This window comes from Ambystoma mexicanum, chromosome 5q (assembly GCF_040938575.1).
Source record: "Ambystoma mexicanum isolate Mex_15411 chromosome 5q, UKY_AmexF1_1, whole genome shotgun sequence".
Taxonomy (NCBI): domain Eukaryota; kingdom Metazoa; phylum Chordata; class Amphibia; order Caudata; family Ambystomatidae; genus Ambystoma; species Ambystoma mexicanum.
The window spans coordinates 784,152,755-784,176,162 of NC_090933.1; the positions used below are offsets into that span (position 1 = coordinate 784,152,755).

The 23,408-nt window shown below is 47.4% G+C and overlaps 1 long non-coding RNA gene across 1 annotated transcript in view; it reads left to right on the forward strand.

Moving 5' to 3' along the window:
• The first annotated feature begins 678 nt into the window (after nucleotides 1-678).
• LOC138498640 (uncharacterized) overlaps nucleotides 679-23,408 on the forward strand; it is a 140,014-nt gene continuing 117,284 nt past the window's right edge. Inside the window, exon 1 of the long non-coding RNA XR_011278802.1 lies at nucleotides 679-816. This is a non-coding gene — a long non-coding RNA (uncharacterized lncRNA). The remainder of the gene's footprint in view (nucleotides 817-23,408) is intronic.

A 23,408-nucleotide genomic window follows, 5' to 3' on the forward strand; every position in this document is an offset into this window, starting at 1 on the left:
CGTCCGGCGGAGCGCGCCCATGTGCCCACAGGTGAGAGAGCAGAGCAGGCCATTTAGCATTCAGTTTCGTTTCGCTTCCTTTCGAATTTTGCATTCAAAAGGAAGCGAGACTTCGAGTGCTGACTGCCTGCGGAGAGGATCAAAGTGCTCCCTGCAGAGGCTGTGGGGAAGGCGTGCACACAGTCATGGGGAAAGAACATAATCCGGCGAGCTGCAGAGGTTAGTTGGGAGGCACGCATAAACTTTGTTCTCCTTTCCCAGTGCGTGTGCGCCAGTTTTGGGATTGCTAAATGATGTTCTTGCTGACTGGCAGTGGAGCTTCAAGCACTAATTGTGCAGCCCGTACTATAGAAAATAATAGATTTTTTTTAAACTGACGCCATTCCTCAGACATACTCATGAAAGCAGACTTTCCTATTTGCAATGAAAGTGTGTCCTGTATAATAATTTCACCGCATCAGCCACACACACACACGTAATAAATCATTCATTCCATTAGCATTTCCACTCTGGGCTGCCTCTGCTCTCAGCCTGATGGCGCCGGCAGTGCTGCCTGGGCGGGCGTGGTGTTGTTACATTTGCTAAAAGTAACAGGTTTCATCCGGAGAGCGCGCCCATGTGCCCACAGGTGAGAGAGCAGAGCAGGCCATTTAGCATTCAGTTTCGTTTCGCTTCCTTTCGAATTTTGCATTCAAAAGGAAGCGAGACTTCGAGTGCTGACTGCCCGCGGAGAGGATCAAAGTGCTCCCTGCAGAGGCTGTGGGGAAGGCGTGCACACAGTCATGGGGAAAGAACATAATCCGGCGAGCTGCAGAGGTTAGTTGGCAGGCACGCATAAACTTTGTTCTCCTTTCCCAGTGCGTGTGCGCCAGTTTTGGGATTGCTAAATGATGTTCTTGCTGACTGGCAGTGGAGCTTCAAGCACTAATTGTGCAGCCCGTACTATAGAAAACAATAGATTTTTTTTAAACTGACGCCATTCCTCAGACATACTCATGAAAGCAGACTTTTTCCTATTTGCAATGAAAGTGTGTCCTGTATAATAATTACACCGCTCAAGCAGCTACTGCTGCTTTTTAAGTGTCTCCCTTTGCAATGCCTGCCCCATCCATCCGAGAGGAGTTGTTGAAATGGGCAGTGCGCAAGCAACACAAACCCTGCCACTGGCAAATAATTTCACAGGAACTCAACGCAGCGCATAGGCTGTGTTTAACCACTGCTTTAGAGCAATTGTGTTTCGTGTTGGAGATAGACCCGTTTTGATGCTTTAGACAGTAAATAATAGATATATCTCAAAGGCTGTAACTCCCATTAAAATGAATAGATTGTATTAGAACTAGAAGGGATGTGCAGTCCTGTTATTTGGTTTGTTTTGTAACTCTTAAAAAGGATGGATATTCTTTTCTCGCAGTTTGCATTCTGCCCATCGATTTGTTTCTTTTTAGTTTTTATGTAGCGCTGAAGCCCACTTTACAGTCACTTCAAAGCACTAGTTGGCAATAAGGTAAGAGAAGAGGATTGGCAGACAGAAGAGAATGATGCTCAGTGGGAAGTCTAGGGAACCGTGTGAAGTGATTAACATTAAGGGCCTGATTCATAGAATTTTTTCATGATGCAAAGTGACTTTTCACTGGTGCAAAGTGACTTTGCATTGACAACAAACACCCCGATTCATGAAACTGTGCAAAGTGTATTTTTGCAGTGCAAAGTCACTTTGAACCATGCAAACAAGTTAATGAATCAGGCCCTATCTCTATAGTTCTAATTAGAATTTCAGAGTTTAGGTTATTAAAGGCCTGGTTGAAGGTGAAGAAGCAGAGGTACATTGTCCCCGAGACTGGGGGCATGATGGTGGACAGACCTACACCTTCTGTGCTTATCTCAGATGGTATGAGGCCAGGAGGTTGTGGGGGGGCCAAGGCTTGCTTAGCAGAGTGCTTGTGCTCTAGTCAGGAATTGTGGCTCATTATAGTAGTGGAAGGATTTGTGGTGCAGTCAATAGATCTCGCATTTATGTGGAGGTCTCCTGCATCCGTAGTCCCATCACACCTTCCATGTTGTGTGTGACACCTTCGGACCGTACTATTTGCCAAATTTATTTTATATGCTGGGTTTTGCTGGCACATATTTTAAGAAGGAACAACAGAACTACAAGTCCCAGAATACAAAGTGCTCTGTGTGGTGATAGATTGTCGGTCGACACGACAACACATGACTTCAGGGACAGGGCGAGGCGGGTCAGGCTGGGCATACAATTGTCTCGGGGACCATCAAAAAAATGTCCCAGGCCAGTTGCAAATAGCAATTAATTACTTTTGTGACAGACTGTTTGAGTAGTACCCAGGGATTTTTTGATAAAACGTAATGCTAATTGTGCAATTTAAAGAATATTGATTCAGCAACAATGGTCAAAACTATTAGTCGCATAGTGAAGTTACTCATTCAACTGTAACTGGGCCATATTGGTCAAAAAAGTGTCCCACAGTTGCAAGTGGCTATTAATTCCTTTGGTGACACTGTTTGAATAGTAACCAAGGGGGAGTTTTTTAAAATAAAATGTGATGTAAATTGTGTATTTTAAAGAATATTTATTCAGCAACACTGGTCAAAACTACTAACCCCATAGTGAAGTAGCTCGTCAAACTGGCCCACATTGGCCAAGAAGTGGTCTACTTTGACCAAAAAAACTGGCCTAAACCAGCATTTAGCATTTTTGGTCTGGTCATGGAGGAAACTGCACAGGGGGCCGTGAGTACTGCGCTGTGTGGGAAGGTTGTTGCATGCTTACTGTTACATGATAGGGTGAAAGAGCATCATCATTCAAGCCAGAAACTGTGCGAAACCTACTTGATCCGTTGCTAGTGCCTTCATATGAATCCACATAGAATGATAAATAGTTTACAGTTAAGTTGGAACCTACACAGTTGGGAATAGCATGTAATTTTGTTACTACCTACGAACATACTTGCAAACGTAGAAGTAATAGCCTGTATTTGTTATGCACGTGTTTAAGTGGAACGAGTTTCCATTCAATTTCATATGGGGCAGCACAATGGCAGCCCTGGGGTGGAATTCGAGCAGGGACAGCAGCTTTCAGCAATACTTGGACAAGAAGAGTGACATGGGTGGGGCAGAAGTGGGACAAGAGGCAGCATGAAAATGTGTTACAGTGGTAATGCAAGCACAGATTGTTAAGGCCAGTACGTGTTGTATGTTATCACTTTCTCAAGTGTTTACACAAAACATTACATGCAACAGACACATGAACCCTCCATGAGTAACTTTTTATGTAAAGTCGTGAATTGACGCGATTCACGGATGATGGTTTGAGGGCCACTTTTTTGAGGCGAGGGGTGGGCCACTTTTATTTGGGTGTCCGGGCCTATTTCTTGTCCCAGTCCGACCCTGATGGCCCATATAAAACACCCTGGTTGATGTGTTCTTACGTTGAATGTGCTTGCAACATCCAAACGCTGCAACTTAAAGGGCTTCCTGTGTAGTAACTCACAGGGTTATGCGCCTGTGCACACGGGCGGGTGGCGGTCGGTTGTTTTATACCAGGCCCGTGACAATAGCGAGCTTGATATCGTCGGTTGTGTTGCGTGGGGGAATGCGCTATGGGGGAATGAATACTGGGGACAGTAGCGAGTTTTGTTATCGGTGCTGGGGTTATGGTATGTAGGTTTAAACAGGGTGGTGGATTATTATCCCGCACCTTCCTGCTGTGGCAGCGTGACACCCTTGAAGGTCCCAGGGCTGCAGACATCGGTTTCAACATGGGACGCCAGACGCAAGTGGTCAGCACGGAAATGAGGATATTATTGTGTAGTTGCTTCACTGCTCAGGGGTGGGGTTGGGGTGCAACCTTCGGACACGGTACGTAGTTTTTTACTATCAGTACGGATCTGGAGGGGTGCAGAGGCACGTGGAACTCAGGAAAAGGGAACCGCTCAAGATACCCCAGTGGCTCTGGGCAGGAACATTTGGCAGTGGTCATTACAAATGCCAGAAGGGAATTTAGTGGGTAAATAATGTGCGAGATGACTCTACACTGGCTATGCATAACTTACCGGTACTGATTACTGGCTATGCATAGCTTCCTGATCTGCTGGCTGGGTAGCTGGCTGAGTGTAACAATATAACGCCAGGGGTATAAAACAAAAGGGGGGATACGTTAGCACTCGAGTGGGAGTTAAGTTTAGAGCAACATAACAGGAGTTGAAATTATCAAGACTTATATCATGCTTTGTGGGTTACGTATCATCCTCTTTATGGGGTAAAAAAGCAGCATGCATAGTACAAGGTTCCAACTGTAGGCAAACAGGACTCGTTAATGCTGCATCTGACCCAGGGAATATCAAGATTTCTGGACTTATGGCTGGGTGCCAAATGTCAGGCAGTAACAACACTTCAAAGTAAGTTGGTAGAAGGGGGGGCGCAGAGTTAATTGGGACCAAGATTTATTAACTTTGTGCATCGGGGCATCAGTCTTTAAAAAGAAAGGTACTAAGGCATTGGGGCACATAGGTAGCATCTTGAGCTGGGTTTTCAGAGTAAGAGGTTGTCAAGGCCAACTCAGCCTTTCATCCTTCCGTGGTCAATAAACAAGTAGCAGTGGGGGTGGTGCATCTGGTAGGTAGGGGTATAGGTTATTGGTAAAACGCTACTTGAGTGGCAGAAAGATTGGCGAGGGAGGCCTAAATAAAACACGGATAAGCTCTGATTCCCTGTGTTTGAACGCCACTCCTACAGCCTGGGACCTCCTGCAAGGGCGGGCAGTCCGCTGAGCTTTAGGGTGAGGGAGCTTGTGCTTACATGGCAAGTAAAGATGGAGATGGTTACCAAAAAAGAAGTGAACATTATGGACTCAGAAGACTATAAGTGAGCTTGACAACAATCAGGAGGGGGTTTCGCCTCTCCCGGGGTGAGATGACTACTTGTGTCAGTGTGAATTACCCCAAGAGAAATAGGTGATTCAAATTACCATAGGTGCAATCAGGCCATGATATCTTGCACCCCCCACAATCAAAAGGTATGGGGGTGTCCTGGGAGGGCCTAGATGGCACCTCTACTTTGGTTGGGACCAGGTTAAACATAAAACAGGATGGCCACTTGTGTCATTGTGAGTTAACCCACGGGAGACAGGGGATGCAAATTACCGTAGGTGTGTCCAGACCATGATATCTTGCACCCCCCACAATCAAAAGATATGGGGTGTCCAGACAGGGGTTAGATGGTGCCTCTACATTGGTTGGGACCAGATTAAACATAAAACAGGATGACCACTTGTGTTTGTGTGACGTAACCCCAGGGAGGCAGGGGATGTGAATTACCATAGGTATGTTAAGACCATGAAATCCTGCACCCCCTACAATCAAAAGGTATGGGGCTTCCCCAGGAGGGGCTAGATGGTACCTCTACATTGGTTGGAACCAGATTAAACATAAAACAGGATGACCACTTGTGTCAATGTGAGTTAACCCCAGAAACACAGGGTATGTGAATTACCATAGGTGTGTTCAGGCCATGATATCATGCACCCCCACAGTCAAAAGGTATGGGGGTGTCCCTGGAGGGGCTAAATAGTGCCTCTGCATTGTTGGGACCACATTAAACATAAAACAGGATGACCACTTGTGTCAGTGTAAATTAACCCCAGGGAGGCAATGGATGTGAATTGGCATTGGTGCATTTAGCCCATGATACCCTGCACCCCCACAATGAAAAGGTATGAGGGTGTCCAGGGAGGCGATAGATGGTGCCTTACATTGGTTGAGACCTGGGTAAATATAAAACAGGCTGACCACTTGTATTAGTGTGAATTAACCCCATGGAGGCAGGGGATGCGAATTACTGTAGGTTTGTTCAGGCCATGATATCTTGGACCCGCACTATCAAAGATGTTTCTGCTGTTCTTGTAAGTGTATGAATGCTGCACCTCTGGCACATGTGCATAGTATTCAGTGCTGTGACATGTGGTATGGGCCATGATTTTCCAGGGCACCATTGTTTCGATCTAGTGGTGCATATAGGCCTGATAAAAATGCTGATTCATGGAAGTTGTGCGCCAAAAAACGGGGATTTGTGCGCCATTCTGCCTGCAAATCCCTGTTTAACAAATGGGGATTTGCAGGCAGAATTGGCGCACAAATCCCTGTTTTTCGGCGCACAACTTCCGTGAATCAGCTTGAAAATATACTCTCTAAACATAATCCTCTGCAGGCCCGGGTGAAGATGTGTGGGGGACCATTTCAACATGATGGTTGGGGGCTCCCCTTACTTAGAGCAGAAAGCAGTCTGAGGCTCCTGTGGGGAGGTGGGCATACATTATAATGGAGATAAAGATAAAGTTAATAGCCGCCAATTATCCCGAGACAGCAGGGAGCTGAAACACTGAATGACTGCTTAATAGTTGTGAATGATCCTTCTTCATAAGAAAGTGGCTGACATGGAGGAAACAGTGTTGAAAGTAGGTGATAATATGTCTGTTTTCCTCAATGGAAGTGGTGTAAGGACAGGTTCCAGCATCAGCTTGTAAGGCGAGCACTGCAAAGCTCACACTGTAAGACCCAGAAATTGAGCAATATATAAAGGAATATATTGCTGTGTTATTACACTGCTGAGTGGCAATATGGGGGCTGTTGCTGGGGTCCCCCTGAGGCTTGAGATCCCTTTCATTTGAAAGAGTTGAAAGGCCCTGCCTCCGTCCCTGATTCTCTGCTAATGTGCTGTCCTTATTGCTTACTAGCAAAGTATACAGCAAACAGGGCTGGTAAGAATATAGCAGCTATGCACCCGATACGTTCATAACTGATTTTTAAATACACATGTACAAACTGAGCTAATTACAACTCGTCCATGGACCTGGATGTGGACGTTTGGCTGTAGATTGTGTTGTTACAGAGCTTGCTTGGTGCCCCCATCTTTGCTCCAAGACTAGCTTGCAGAGTTTAAATAAAAGGTATTACATGCAGACGTAATGTTCTAGTCCCTGCGCACTGGTTATTTTGAAGGGCTATTCCTGGCACCTTTGCTCCCAATGTCTGGTCCAACAGGCTCAATATCATAGCATAACAGGACATAGAGTGTAGGTCAGTACGCTGGACGGACCAAGCAACTTCAGTGGCTGGGCGCACCAGGGAAGAAAATGTAATGTTGGTTCTACCACAGAATTACCATAGCATTGCGACGCTGGACTGCCCATGTGGGCGGGACAAAGACTAATATGCAAATGGGTATTTCCCATCTGTGAAAGGTACAGTGAGCAAAAAGCGTGGTCTACAAACTCTCATCTCAGAACAGGTTATCATGCCATGTTCTTTCTGGAGAGGAGCGCCTGCTACCTTTTTTGAAATGTCTACCTAGTTCCTTCACCATTGGGGATCTAAATGTAATTGAGACCTTAGTCACCCTAGATCGTGAGGTCTGTTCATAACCATGTGATGTGGCTCAAGATTTAAGCATCAATCCACTTCATTTGAATTTTAAAGAACTTAAATCTAAGTCTAAATTCACCCCTCAATTGTCTGCAGACAATGTCATTGAAACCTTCAATCAAGCACTTACACAAGATATTCATTCTTATTTGGATAAGCAGGTTAACGCATATAAAAACAAAAAAAGTAATCTCACTACTAAACAAAGGAAAGCATTACAAAACTTGGCGAAAGACCCTTCAATTGTTATCAAGGAGGCCGATAAAGGGGGCAATATTGTCATCCTTAACACTCTTGACTATATAACTATGGGCTGCAAACACTTACATACCCCTGGTTGCTACGAAACCCTTGAATCCAATCCTACCAAGCGTGTGGTAACCGGTCTTCTTGAATTAATTGATACTTGGCATTATAAAGGCTTCCTTACTGACGATGAGAAACAGTTTTTGTCTAATACCAATCCTACTATACCGACTATGTATTTTCTGCCAAAGATACATAAAACCTTTGAGACCTTACCTGAGGTTCGGCCCATCATGAGTGGTATTAATTGGGCTACTGAAGGCCTCTCAAAATATTTGGACGAGGTGCTCAAGCCTTTTGTTGTACAAATGCCATCCTATATTCGTGATAGTACTCACATTTTACAATCTTTCCAAGATATCATTTGGGAACCAGATTACTTGTTGGCAACAATTGATGTAGTTGCACTTTACACCAATATTAATCATGATTTAGCGCTACAGACAATTGATTATGTGTTTAGGAACACCTCAGCATCTTATTCTTATCATGTTTTTATGTTGAAGCAATTTTTACAATTTGTACTTGCGAATAATATGTTTATTTTCAGTGACCAGTTCTACCTGCAGGTGAGGGGCGTTGCCATGGGGGCCAAGTTTGCACCCTCTTTGGCTAATTTTTTACGCCAAATGGAGGCAAAACTTATTTGTTTATTACGTTGTACCACACGGGGTCTAAACACAGACCACGAGATGTCTGTTTTTCTATAATAATTTTCTTAAAAGAGTCACAATGGATCTTATGTTTTTCAAACAATACTTGGAGTTGCACTACGCCGGAACCATTCCATCATGCTCGTGAGCACTAGCACCCATTAATTTTAACCTGTTCTATTCTCATTTTGATTTATATACTTTATATGTCTTACCTTTGCAATAGGTAGTTCCTTTGGTCCTCTTTTTACTTCTGCAATTGTGATTTGACCCTGTCTTTCATATTTTGGCAATGATTCTAATTGCTATTTAGAGTCCGGGCTATAAACATTTTTTTGTTCAAGTATGAATTTACTCGGGAAATACTGTCTTTCTATTTTTGTGCTTATTAACTTATTTCTGATTTATTATTGTTCAGGTACCAGCCTCTCATTATTGTTCTTCTTTGCATTCTTCCAACATGATGTTTCTGTCGGCTTAGTTTTAACTTCACTCTCAATTCAGTTGTTTGTTTACAACTTACGTCATCAACGCGACGTCAGATGCGTGCAACGCCACCAACGTCACCGCTGTGATGTCGGCTGCTTCTCTTCTACTTCTTCCTTACCCTTTTATTATTATTCAGGTACCAGCCTCTAATTATTGGTCTTCTTTGCACTCTTCCAGCATGACGGTTTTGTCGGCTTAGTTTTAACCTCACTCTCAATTCAGTTGTTTGTTTACAACTGACGTCATCCACACGACGCCAGATGCGTGCGACGCCACCGACGTCACCGCTGTGACGTCGGTTGCTTCTCCTTCATTTCTCTCTTACCTTTTGCTTGGACGGCTGCTTCGGGGATTTCCTCTGTAATTGTGAACGCTCGATCTAGCGAGTAAGTTTGGTTCCTTGTTGCTCAGTATTAGGTAAATTGAATCTGGCTGTAGTACTTAGCTACTTTGTTGATTTATTTTTTTTATTTTTTTTTAGGCTATATATTGGTTACGGCCATTACGGCACGGACTCAATTTCTGAATGTGACATCAGCGTGATACTTACAACGTCCTGTTCTTTGTGGTATGTGGACTCGAATACTCTGATTTATAATTTATACCTCCATACAATTGTTAGAACCGCTCCCTATGCCCTGCACTTATTTGACACTGATGATTATTTTGCACAGGGATTACCCATCATCGACTTTCTCGATATATTTGATTTGCTTGTGGTAAGTTTAGTTTATTACTTGTACTCTATTTCGTCCATCGGACACTGGCTTCTGGCCAATCTGTGGCCTTTTCCTTTGGTGCCTAATAGACTTTTACTTCACTGCTTTTTCGGGTGTTTTGTGCACACTATGCATGACTGGAGGCTCCGGTGTGGCTGCGTACAGTTCAAGAGGACTTCTGTTTTTGTTCCCCCATACCCGTAGTGATGTATTCACTAATTACTAAAGCATGTTACTTACCGTATATCTCCTGTTTTGTTTTATCATTTGCGACTGCCTGTGCTTCTGCTTGTTCCACCCTCCAACCATGGTTTACGGTATGCCAACAACTTTTTATTATACAATGTGTTGTGTTATTCGGTTTTATTTAAATCATTATCTAATGTAATGTGATGCGGTTGTATTTGTTCATATTTAATGTGATTGTGACATTTTGGATCTTGCTTTTGTTATGTAATATCAATGTTGCATCTAAGTACTCAGCCTTGAAAACGACCTGCGTGTCGAAACACGTGTTGGCTGTTCCTGCTACAATTAAAGCATCAACTGTACTACTAGTGTCCCTTATTTACATAGTGTTTAGCGCATCTCCACCTCAAACCCCTTTTTGTCTACCACAGTTAGTCCGCTATACTAGAATCTCTGGTGCACTGACTGGATGGTGAGACTATGTCTGCCTGTCAAATCAAGTTATACGAGACTGGGGGAGGGCCATTGCAGCAATAATGCAATTCTATGTGAGAGTATTGGAGCCACTAGCAGAGGAGCACCAGGGTACACTAATTTGTCCCTACACTTATTAAAACTGTCCTATTGTAAAGGTGTAAACGTGATCACTTATAAGCACTCCAATTATGGCAGTTGAAGTCAGCGTGAGATTACGTTATTTGCCCGGGATCACACGCTTACGCTAAACATCAAAGCTGGGATTTTAACCCACTCTGCAATTTGGGCACGTGTCAAGACCTAAAATAATACTGTCCTATAGAGTTAACTTGCAAAATCCACAAATTGCATAGTAAAGCATCATGACAACATGTAAAATACTTATAGCAGCAGCATATTGGGCAAAATAATATAAGTGTACCTGTATTTTCCACATCCTGAATGGAAAGCTATAAGATGCAAAAGGCAAAGTATCTATGTACCAACTTTATTTTCAGCGCTTTAAGACACACAATAAAAGAGGTGTAAAAAACACACTTAGCTTTGGAGGAAACTTCACCTTTAGCCTATCAAGCTTATAGACGTTATGGGTATGAACACCTTTCCAATGGGTACTTTATTGTGTTGCTTGCTTTAACTGTCACAGATTTGCAGGGTGACTGGTGGCCTTTCAGTTGGAAATTCACCATCATGCATAAGAAAGGCTATGCTGCTGATGACAAAAGATTTGTGTTGTCGAGTTCAATGCAGCCTGGGTGTCTCACTGGGACTCGGGAAACGTGCACTGCTTAATGAGCCGAGCCGAGCAGATAGTAGATTTGCCTCGGAAGAAACAAAATGCAGCCAGAAGTATGTTCAGTTGAACTGTTTAGGGGCACGGAAACACCGAGCCCGCGTTGCGTTCCTGGTCTTCTATGATATTCTGCATCCCCGACAGATGACGGGAATCGGCAGGGGTGGAGCTACAAATGTGCTCACTGGCCAATCCCAGGAACAGATCTGTTGGAGGGCGGGCTATCAAGCTGTAATTACATATTCTAATTTTTACACTGTTTGTATGGCTGTAGCCATCTGTGGGTGGGTGGGGTATCCAAGTGAGCGTAGCTATTACCGAACACTGCCTCCCTCATGCTACCATACCATGCAGGATTTCCATCACATTGGGTGACTTTCCTTTATCTTCCATCTTGCAAGGGTGTAGAGATGTTTCCTAAGCCACACCCACTGTGGCCATCTTGCACATCTCACTGCTGCACCGGTGTGGGAGCCCAAATCTCTCAGCACATTCTTGCAGTGTTTACAACCTTTTGGTCTGCTATCCCTGACTAGTGGTGCAGTCGCACCTGTCTGCTCCTCTTACGTTTTTGGCAATGCCACTTCTTCAATTTTCACAGATATTGTATGGTTTTGGGCATCATAGGGCTCAGATCTTCATCGCTTGGTTGCAGGCCACAAGGCACCAGGATTCTTCTTTTGAGGTGTGAAAAATTCTCGAATCGTATGTAAGTATGCTTGATGTCTCCTAAATCATCTTTTTATCTTCCCAGGCAGACTGAAGCCCCTATTTCTAGAGAAGAAGACCCCATATAAAAAGAACAGCTTGTTGGGGGTCAATCTAAGCCCCCTCGCGATGCCCGGGAGCTCCCAGCACCTCCACAGACTCAGCCACAAACGTCCGTTGGGTTTGGGCTCCCCAGTCGCAATGTCGCGGCCGGGCATGCCCTTTTTATTTATAGCGCACGTGGCAGAGTGCACCGTCACTCTGCCGCGTGCCACGTCCCTTAAAGGGGCAACACCACACTCCTCCTTTTTCATGAAGACAACAAACTTTACTATATTAAAACTACTCACACTTTACTATATTAAAACTACTCACACTTTACTATATTAACACTACACAACCCACGAACATGTCAACCAATTTGACCATAACACATCACAAAGCGGTACCCCTTTAATAGCAGCCACCCTCGGTCCCCATCTGACAACCACGCCCCCTCCGGGCCATTCAGGATACCTGTCCTAACATGTAGTCACTGAGGCGAACAGGTTTTCCCTCGCCCTGTCCTCAGGGGCTACCTCCTGCTCGCCTGCGGCACTGGAGATCCATCAGCGGTCGTCCCTCGGCTGCAGACGGAAGGAGGGGTCCAGCACCCCTGCCCTCGTCAGGCACCTCCCCATTGTCCGGGTCCTGGGGCATATCAGTTCTTGTTTCCCCCAGTCTCTTGAAAAAGCTCACATTCCGGGTGACTGACGATCTGCCATCCGAGTCTGTCACCATCGAGCCTTTCATGGCTACGATGTTGAGCAGCTCTGGCTCATAGGGTAGGGACAACTTCCCATGGGGGTGCCTGTTCCTGATAAGCACCTCGTCCCCGGGCACCAGGTGTTGGGGCTGAAGTCCTCTCCTGGCGTTCTCTTGCTAGGTCCTCAGCCGACGATCTTGCTCTACTTGCTGGTCATCGATGACCCCTGGTTCTTTCTCCCTGACCTCTGGCAGCATTCCCCTTGGGCACCGCTTGAACAGTGCTTCCGCTGAGTCCACCCGCATAGATCAGTGGGGAGAGGACTGGTAGACCCGCAGGAATTGGTAGAGTGCTCTTCTCAGGCACTGTCCTTGGCCTTGGGCTATGCGGAATGTCTTGTTCAGAGTTCGCATTAGTCTTTCCGCCTACCCATTGGCTCTCGGCCAGAGCAGAGTGATCATTCGATGTTGGACCACATCACCATCCATCAGCTAAGCGAACCGCTCTCCCTGGAAGGACACCCCATTGTCCGAGGACAGGGTAGGGGGGAAGCAGTGAGATGTAAAGACTTTTTCCAGGGCCACTACGACATGCTCAAATTCCACCGACTCAATGAATTCAACCCTGATTATGTCATCAGGGTCGCCCCATGCACACGTCAGCGACAGCCACCTGAGACGGCCATAAAAAGTGTCCAGCGTCTCATCCTCCTTCTGCCTGGCTAACAACATTACAAACCGTTCATAGTCTGCCTTGGTTAATGGGAGAAAGTGATTGCGGAGAGATGTCTTTGCAACGTCATAGGAGCCATTAGCAGGCTGAAGAGATTCAAATATTTCTTGCACAGCAGGCCCTGCAGCATACAACAACGTAGCCAACTTACTGTCGTCGTTGGTCTCCATGGTAGCCCTGAAGTACATGTGAAGGCGGTCAACCCACTGCTTCCATCTGGGCTCCAGACTGGATGGCGGGCCAGAGACATCAAACTCAGGGATCGGTTGGAGCGCCGCAGGAGGCCTCATTTGGGCCATGATTTGAGGTGCTGGCACAAGCCCCGGCATGGGTGGAAGCTGGGGCGGGGGCTGCTGTTGATCCGGAGCCTGCCCACTGTCTTGGTTGGCTGGATCACTCATGGGTTAGAGCGCACGAGCACCCCCTCTGGTGTAGCAGGGGCTGCAACTCACCCCAATGACGTGGCTTGGAACGGGCCTCCAGGTGCAGCTGGTCGTCATCAGGACACAAAGTGCAAATGAGTCCAGCAGCGCGGCAGCATCCAGATCAGCTACACCACCATGGAGAATGATAAAGTCCAGCACATGTCCTCCAAACTCACAGCAAGGCCAGATGACGCAACACCCACACATCAGCACATGCGGGCCCAGAGTCCAGACATGGGTGTCCCAAAAATAAGTCTGACCAGAGATAGCTTCCCGCTATCAGAATATCCAAAAATTGGGCTTGGATGACTTGCGTGGGCCCTACCGGAGCTCCGCGATCATTCCAGGCCTCAACATGAAAATGGCCGCCGCCACGTGGTGACTACCCGGCCCACGGTATGGAACGAGCGAGATCCTTCACTCAATCAGGACAAAAACTTCAATAAACATCACCGCCGGGCCAACAACCGGACTCGTCGCCACTGTTGTAGGTCAATCTATTCCCCCTCGCGATGCCCGGGAGCCCCCAGCACCCCCACAAACTCAGCTACAGACGTCCATTGGGTTCAGGCTCCCCGGTCGCACTGTCATGGCCGGGCATGTCCCTTTTATTTAGAGCGCTCACGCCAGAGTGCAACGTCACTCCGCTATGTGCCACGTCCCTTAAAGGGGCAGCACCACACAGCTCTTCCTTGAGAGGTTTAGTTACCTGGGTCTACTTCTACCATTGCCTGCACCGTATTATGCTTAAAGTTGCTTTCAGTATATGGTATCCCTCACAGAATCAAGCTCACCCATACAGGTTTAGCTCTCACGGCACACGCCCACCTTTCACTAGCTTTGTACGATATACAATATCAGATAAAAAAATTAAATGCTCTGGAGTTTATTGTTCTGGTTCAGCACTCGCCAGTACAATGCATCTCTGGACTATAATCTTTCTATTATAGACCACATTATTTTATGTTGTCTCATATTTGTGAGAGGATGTAGATCCAATTATGGAGAATGATGATTCCAAGAAGCTTTAATGGAACAATGTAGTTCGTTACATGGTCTTACTGAGGTGTTAGGTGAAGGGTTCAATAATTCCAGTGCTTTGGGTCAAATGGAGACCAAGATTTGCTGCCAAGTATTCGTTTTCTTGCATTGAAACTAGCAGAAAGATATGTATTTCTGATGCAAATGGCAAGGTACGTTTGGGTGTATGGTTTGGTGTCAGTTGTATTAATTATTTGAAGCCTACTGATCCGCTCCATGCCGAAAATCAATAATTAACATAGACAAATCATTCAATGCAATTAAGATTTAGTATCTGTTAATTTGCTAACGTTTGTGTTCACCCTAGATTCTAATCAGTAAAACAACTTAGCTGTATCTAGCCTAAAATGTTACCTTTTGTGAGCCATTACCATATTCCCTGAAGCCCTTAACAGCAAGGTTGTACAGCAGCAATGTGCAAATGTAAAGTGGGCCAGCGAGATGAGTGGACCAAGTCAAGAGAAGTGATTGCATGTGCAAGGCAATGAGTCTCTGAAGACCTTCCCCTTATACAAGGCTTTGGCAGGCAGTACAGTTATAATTAGTGTCTGGACATACAGCATGTGCTCTGCAACACTAGGGTGGTTTTTTTTTCTCCCCTCGCAGGATTCTCAAACTTAGGTGGCCCGGTACCTAATACGCATTACTGTTTGCTCTGATTTGTGGTATACTAGGGTGCTTTTTCTCCCCTCGCAGGATTCTCAAACTTAGGTGGCCCGGTACCTAATACGCATTACTGTTTGTTTGCTCTAATTGTGGTAACTTGTGCTTGCCGCTCACTTCCTGTCTGCGTGCTCTCGTTTCGTCTGTCTCCCCCCCTCCCTCCCTCCTACTCAATGGTGCTCTCCGTCTCGCCTATCTTCTCTAACTGCTTCTCCATTGACTATCCTGCTCTCCTCACTAAATCTGGTAGGAAAAAGTTTAAAAAGGACATCCTGGTCTCCAATCCAGGCCTCCCTATCGCTGACACCTACACTAATGCCTGCTCTAAGGAAACTCTCACTGACATCCTCTTTTTCGTGCCTTCGCCTGATCTATGGACCCTTCATATGGTCTCTGTGCTCTCTCCTTTCTCCTCCTCTCCCATTAATGGTGGCACCCGTTGGGATATCCTCTTGGCCCCCTTCCGCTCCTCTAAGGCCATCATTAATGTCTACACTAATGGGACCGTCCTGGTCCAAGGCCCTCAGGCCAACCTTCACCTCTTCGATAGACGCTTCCCACACCTCATCAACTTCCTCTCCTCTCCTGCTGTCCCCCCTCCTCTATCCTTGGCTACCTTGCCTCTACCCTCCCTCCCTGCCCCCTCTCGTGCTCCTTCTTCACCTCCTTCTTCAATACCTTCGCAGGGCGTACCTCTGATCTGTACCCCTCCCCGGAAGTTCTTCAAGGATGGCAGCCTTCTCCACATTGCCACACTAAATACTCGCTCTGCCATCAAGCACTCCTCCAATATCTGTCACCTTCTTGAGGAACTGGACCTCGACGTCCTTTGTCTCACTGAGACATGGTTCACAGCCAGCTCTGCCACCAGCTTTGACACACTCCTACCTGACGGTTACAAGATCCTCTCCATGCCCAGGCCCAACCGTGCAGGGGGGGGGTGTTGCCCTTATCTTCCCTGAGTGGATTCCTGCCACTGTCACTCCTACGCAGACCTACTCCTCTTTTGAATGTCTTGTCTGCAGACTCTCTCTCTCTCCTAGCCATTCCCTTACCGTGGCTACTATCTATCGGCCACCTGGTAAAATTTCCTCCTTCCTCTCTGAGTGGGCTGACCTCTCCTCCGCACTCCTGTCCTCAACCACTCAACTCCTCTTTCTTGGCGACTTTAACATCCACCTTGATGCCTCCAGTCCCCCCACTGGTCTCTTTCGTGACCTCTGCGACTCTCTCTCACTCTCTATTCTCCCATCTGGGCCTACTCACTCTGCTGGGCACACTCTTGATGCTCTGATCTCTTCTGACCTTCCCCTCTCCGTCCCTCTCTCCACTCCTCTCTCCTGGGGTGATCACTTTCTCCTATCCTCCCACCTCACCCTGCCTACCCCACAGGCAAAGCCACCCTCTTCACTGCCACCCACCTTCTCGGTCATCCGACCCATGAACCGTGTGTCAGTTGAGGCGTTCGCTGCTACCTTCTCGCCCCCCCTGCCCCTTCGGCTGACTCCCACCCTGACACAGCCCTCTCCATGCTCCACTCTGCTATATCTGTTACTCTTGATATCCTTGCCCCCGTCATGAGAATCCGCCTGAAGCCCAAAGCCAAATGGAACTCCTGGTATGACTCGGATCTCGCCACCCTAAAACGCAAGTGCAGGGTTGCAGAGAGGAAATGGCGTGCTTCATGTTCATCCTCTGACAAACTGGCCTGCCGCCTGCTCCAAAGGCAGTACCGGCTCTCCGTTCTCACCAAGAAGAGAGCCCTTATCCAAGCCCGCATCTCTGCGGCATCAAACAACTCCGCCGAACTCTTTAAAATCTGCAAGGAGCTGGCCAACCCTGTTGCAGTCTCTACCTCTCCTGTCCCCTCCCAGGCCCTCTGCACTGCACTGGCCTCTCACTTCATCTCTAAAACTCAGGACATCCTGTCCTCGCTCTCCTCCTTTCACCTCCCTCCCTCCCTACCCAGCCCTTCCTCTGGCCCTTCTGCGGTCACCCCTCCTCCCTCTTTCTCTGCCTTTCCACCTTTCTCTGCTGACGAGGTTTCCAGACAAGTCCGATCAATGAAAGTCTCGTCTAAACAGGTTCACCCCTGTTCCTCCAAAACTATCAAGGACCACATCGACTCCCTGGCTCCTGCCCTGGCTGACTTTTGCAACCACTCCTTCGCCTCTGGAGTCTTCCCTTCCCCCCTCAAGCACTCCCTTGTGCACCCTCTTCTCAAGAAACCCTCCTCCGACCCCTCCTGCCCGGCTAACTATCGCCCTATCTCCATCACTCCCTTCCTGGGCAAGCTCCTGGAGAAACTGGCCATCTCCCAGCTTAACCTCCATGCTGAATCTGTTGGTAGTCTTCATGACCATCAATCTGGCTTCAGAGCTGCCAGAAGCACGGAAACTGCTCTCCTGAACATCCGTGAAGACCTGCTCTTGAACCTCGATTCCAACACTCCGTGTGTTCTCATTCTGCTCGATCTCTCCTCTGCCTTTGACACTGTCAACCATGCCATCCTGCTCAACCGTCTCCGGGAAAACCTGGGTATCACTGGTCAGGCTCTGGCGTGGCTGACCTCTTTCCTTTCAAATCGACCCTCCCAGGTCTAACTGGGGTCCTTCCTCTCCGACATCTTTTTCTCCACCTGTGGTGTCCCCCAGGGATCTAATCTCTCTCCCTGGCTGTTCAACCAGTATCTGGCACTCCTTGCCCACCGCATCGCCGCTCTCTGCCCTAATTTCCAGTGCTATGCGGACGATACCCAGCTCATTTTCAGGCTACCCTCAGCCTCCCCCTCTCCTTCCCTCATCTCTGACTGTCTGTCTGCTATCCAAGAATGGTGTGCCGCCAATGACCTCTGCCTTAATGCCAGTAAGACTGAGATTCTACTCATCGGTACTCCCACTCCCTCCTTCCCTGCAGCTCTCTGGCCTGCCTCCCTTGGCCCCCTCCCTGCTCCTACCTGCAAGGCAAAAAACCTTGGGGTCATCTTCGACTCCACACTCTCCTTCTCTCCTCATATTTCTGACGTCGCCAAGAGGTCACACTACCAGCTGCACCTCCTCAGAGGTATTCTTCCCTTCCTCTCCTTCCCCCAGAAGCTCATTGTCTCCCGAGCCCTGGTTCTCTCGAAGCTGGACTACTGTAACAGCCTCTATCTTAATCTGCCTGCCTCCACTCTCCGCCCTCTGCAACTCATCCAGAACAGAACTGCGAGACTTGTCCTTGGCCTCAAGCCCAGGGACCGTATCTCTCCAGGACTGAAATCTCTACACTGGCTCCCAGTGGCTGCGAGGATAAAGTTCAAAACCCTCTGCATTGTCCACAAGGCCTTCTGGGGCCTGGGTCCTAAATACCTTCAACTCTCTCTTCCCAAATATCTTCCTTCCCGAGCCCTTCGCTCATCCGCCTCCAATTCCCTCAGTGTTAGCCACTTCTCGAAGCAACGAGCTGGGGGTAGATCTCTCTCCGCGGCAGGGGCCTCCCTCTTGAACAGCCTTCCTGCCTCCCTGAAACTTGAGGAGAACCATCTCCGGTTCCGGAAGCACCTCAAAACCTTCCTCTTTGCTTCTGCTTTCCCTCTCCCTCTCCCCTGCTGAACAGCTAATTAATTCTTCACTGAAACTGCACTTATCCTGCAACTGGACCACTCTAGACGGCCTCGGTCCTTGGCCCAGCCACTCTCCTCTTGCACTGATGCCCTGGAACCCCTTTGCACTGTGGGACTGCCTCTGTATCCCTACAGCCCCCCCCCCTTCCCCAGCACTTGCTCTGCACTTACCTCGCACTTGCCACCAGCTGGCCCTATTTATTTATTACTTTACGCCACTTACCTTGTACTGCACTTCCCCCCTCCCCTTCCCCTTGCACTTTTCCCCCTCCCCCACCCTTGCACTTGCGCGATCTGAATGACACCTGGCCTAGTAGGATTGTTGTCTGTCTCCCCTTGTCCCTCCCCTCCCTGCCTCGTCGCGCCTTGAAACACCTGTGTATAGGCACGCTACAAATACCATATCATATCATATCATATCATAACAGTCTGTTCAGGCACCCGTTTCAAAATCTATTCTCCTGCACAAACACAAACAAATGTAAACAAAAAGCTTAGATGCGCGTTCCTCTAACTGTGTGATTACCTTCAATGACGTTATAAGGCCAGTTGCAGGAAGTAGCACATGACCTTGTTTTGCTCGCTACCCACATTCACCTATTCTTGTCTTTACTTCTCATTATAACCACAGCATGAAGCAATGCTATTTCGAAGGTACAAGGGAGTCTTTTGTCCTATCTCAGTGTGCCGGCCCAGTGGTTTAGCAGCATTCTTGATACTTTTTCTAATTGTATTCAAGTGTCAACATGCACAACCTTTTCTGAGGCCACGTAACCTAGCTACAACACCCTCCATATCTCCAGGGACAGGTGGATGCAGGACTTGTGTTTCATTTGTAATGCTAAGCCACCTACTATTTTCATTGAGTCAATGGAACCCCAATCAGATGCTCAAATATTTCCAAGACCCGGAGTCTGAGGTAAATGCACTGCATGTCCTTGGCATGACTGTGAGGAATTCGACCATCCGCACGGGGAGAGTGTACTCGCCCAGGATTTTCTAATTTTTTAATAATGAAAATGAATGATGGGAGACCAACTCCGAGAAATGTGCGGGGCCATTCCGTGCACATTTCATCTGCTTCCTGCACAAAACGCATAGTCACATATACTCCGGGAAGACACAGTCTACAGGCGCCTTCTTCCCCTGTCATATTCAGCTGGAATGTGACAGCCCCGGGTACATCAAAGCATTCCAAGAAGGGTGAACGCACACCTTCCCCCAACCATGAGCAGCCTAATTTAAATATCAAAGGCTCCATGGATCTGCATTTCCTCTGTCTAATTCGGCTGGTGGCAGTGCATACTACCTTGATAATTGAAGTAAGCCTGCTGAGGGGGCTTGGTTGCCAGATAGACAAAAGGAAGGCGGGACTAACAACCCTTTGGTATGCAATGTGTCAACTTGAAGCTAGTTCCCACCTCTCTGTATGTAAGGCATTGAATGGCCTGTCTGGGTCCAGCAGTTAGCACAGGTGTCCATGCAGAGCAGACCCCTTTCAGAGGGGAGAAGTATGTGATTTGGGGGAGACAGGAAGTCTGCTCCCACCACATACTTCAAGGGAAACCTGCACCTCGATCAAGAGTCACAGAGGGCTCAGTTAAACAGAGAGGCATTTTCATCTATAACTGACAGGAAAATGGGTGGGACTTAAGAATATGTCATCACCCCTTGTCTGTCCTGTTGTAGAGCACTTTGGTCATTACCTTATGCATAACAGAAGATTGTTGGTTGGGATATAGGATTGGTTCATTAAGGTAGGCTTAGCCTGCACCAATCACTGGGGCCCATTTGACTTTAAAGAGGGCTTAACCCCTCACTTAGTAGATCATTTGAAGACTTTGAAAGGAGTAAGAAGAAGGACTCATTTGGACCCGAGCTGAACGTACAGTCTACTTTACATCTTCCTCCAGTGAAGGAAGGCCAGGAGTTCCAAGAGGGAAGCCAGATCCCTCCCCTAAACATCTCCCAGGGAACAGAGGATGATACCAGACTCAGAGGACCCATCCAGCAGCTCCAGAACCAGTACCCAGCCAGCATACAACGTGCCCTGCTAGGTTCTGCCAGCAAGCTTCCTATGTGGGAAGTTCCGGAGAGTCTCTGAACAAAGGACCAGGCTGTTGCCTGCAATCACTCTCAGGGGTTTTGGGCGTCCGCCTTGAAAGGCCATGAGCCCTGCGAAGAAGCTAGGAGTGCCACACAAGCATTATCCAGCATCCATCTTTTAAGGACATTTTGGAAACAGTCTAGTCCTCCAACCGCATCTGGCTGCACCGCTGACTGTTGTCACACCACAGTCACAAGAGTTGTCCGAACCTCCTCAACCAGCATTCCAGATCCGTCAACCAGCACAGAGACAACACTTCTTGGCCCCGAGCCACTGCACCGGACAGCCCACAGACGTCCATACAGCCTTGCTTGCTGAACTGCCTGCTGCCTGTTACCCGCAGCGGTCTCCCACCACTAACTCTGTCTCAAGGGCTGCAAAGCACCCTGAAATATCCTCAATGCTGTCAAGCACCAAGAACTTCTTCAGCACCAGATATATTGTGGTTCTGCTCACCTGGTCCTTCTCCAAAGGCCCCTACAGACAGTTATGACCCTTTTTCCCCTTGGTGCTGAAACGAATAACCTTGAACTGTATGACTGATTACTTCTGTCAGTATCCAGAGTGCATCCCTTTTCCTTTGTGAAACTGTCTGTCCTCTGTGTTCCTTTACAGGGTGGTCATATTTGTAGTGTGCTAGAACTGTCTGTTGTAGTAATAATAAAGTAGATATTTTTATACAACCTTGACTGGACAGTCCCTTTTATCATTGAGTAATAATTGTATTTGCGCTGTGTTGCAACTAACTAACGATCTACGTCCTTGCAGAGATAAGCCTGCTGTTCCATCCACGTTACCAAATTGGACAAGGAGGTCTTTTAATTCACTTGTATTCCAATATGTCTGAATCCCTTCTGGTGTACTAGAGATGTGGGGTTGATTGATGGTTTAGGAACCGATATTCATCCCTGGACCACTGGTGCCCCAGAAGTTGGTTTGTCACAATGACAGTTGTCTATCTGAGAGTATACAGGGATGTGCTGAGCAGCGAAGAACTCTTTTATATGATTATAACAGGAAAATACATAAAATACATTTGTCTATGTAGCATCTGGAGAAGTACAGACATAGGGCCTCATTACAAGGCAAGGCTACCTCCAAACTCGCATCCGGGTCCAGCACCCGCGAATGGGCAATTACCAGGCTTTTCTGACCCAGCCGGACCTGGTAATTGCCCTTTTGTTGGTGCCTGGCACGGTACATCCCCATTCCCATTTGAGGCCCAGAGGGCTCAATTGGAATGGGGAGGGTGGTAGCACCGGTACCGTTAACAACGGTACCGGTGCTACCATCATGTTCTGCTCACGGGTGCCGGTACGGCCAACAGGTCAGACCTGGTGGCTGCAAGGGCACCCCTGCGAGCAGAACTCCTAGGATGGCATTACGTTAGCAACAGTGCCGGAAGCGATACCGGACCCGTTGTTTCCTTCCCGCCATACTTGTAATGAGGCGCAGTGGACCTCATTACAACACTGGCGGTAGCTGTGCCTGTAGAATATGCACGGCTGCCGCCAGAGTTGGATTTTTTCCGGCGCCTAGAAATGGGCAATTACCGGGTCATTACGGCCTTGTCTGACCCAGTATTTGCTTATTCCTGGGTGCCGGAAACAATTCTTCCCCATTCCCATTTGAGCCCCATAGAGCTCAGTGGCAATGGGGAAGCCGGATGCACAGGCATCGTTATCAACGGTGCCTCTGCATCCGGAATGCTGTGCTCGTGGGTGCCTTTCATTCCGCCAGGTCAGACCTGGCAGAATGAAAGGCACCCGTGAGCACAACTCGGAGTTTGCCAGTCCGAATACAACGGTACCGGCAAGCTTACCGCTACTGATGTATCTGGACCGGCAAGCTCGTAATGAGGCCCATAGTCAGATACAGTGTATGTATGCATGTATGTATGTCTGGATATATGTGTATATGTATGAAGTATGTGATGGGTTTATGATAGCATGAAACAAACTGTGAAGCAACAGAGCACAATACAACCAGGGAATAAGGAATTACGGTAGAATGATATGGATGCAATTTGAAGGATACTATATTAACCCCTTAGGTGCCAAGGACGAGCATGCTCGTCCTTTTTGCATAGACTTGCATAATAGCAATAAGCACAAACCTAGATGCGAAGCAACGAAGCGCTGTGCAACAAGGTGATACAGAAGTAGGGCACAATAATATGGAAACAATTTGAAGGATAGACTATTAAGAATACATTTGGATGGATATAGAAAGGGGGACTATAGGGTTGAAGACAGGGGATACAGGTAAAAGCAGGAAAGGTACACACAGTCTTGATTAATTTGTTTGTGTTTCACTGAAGC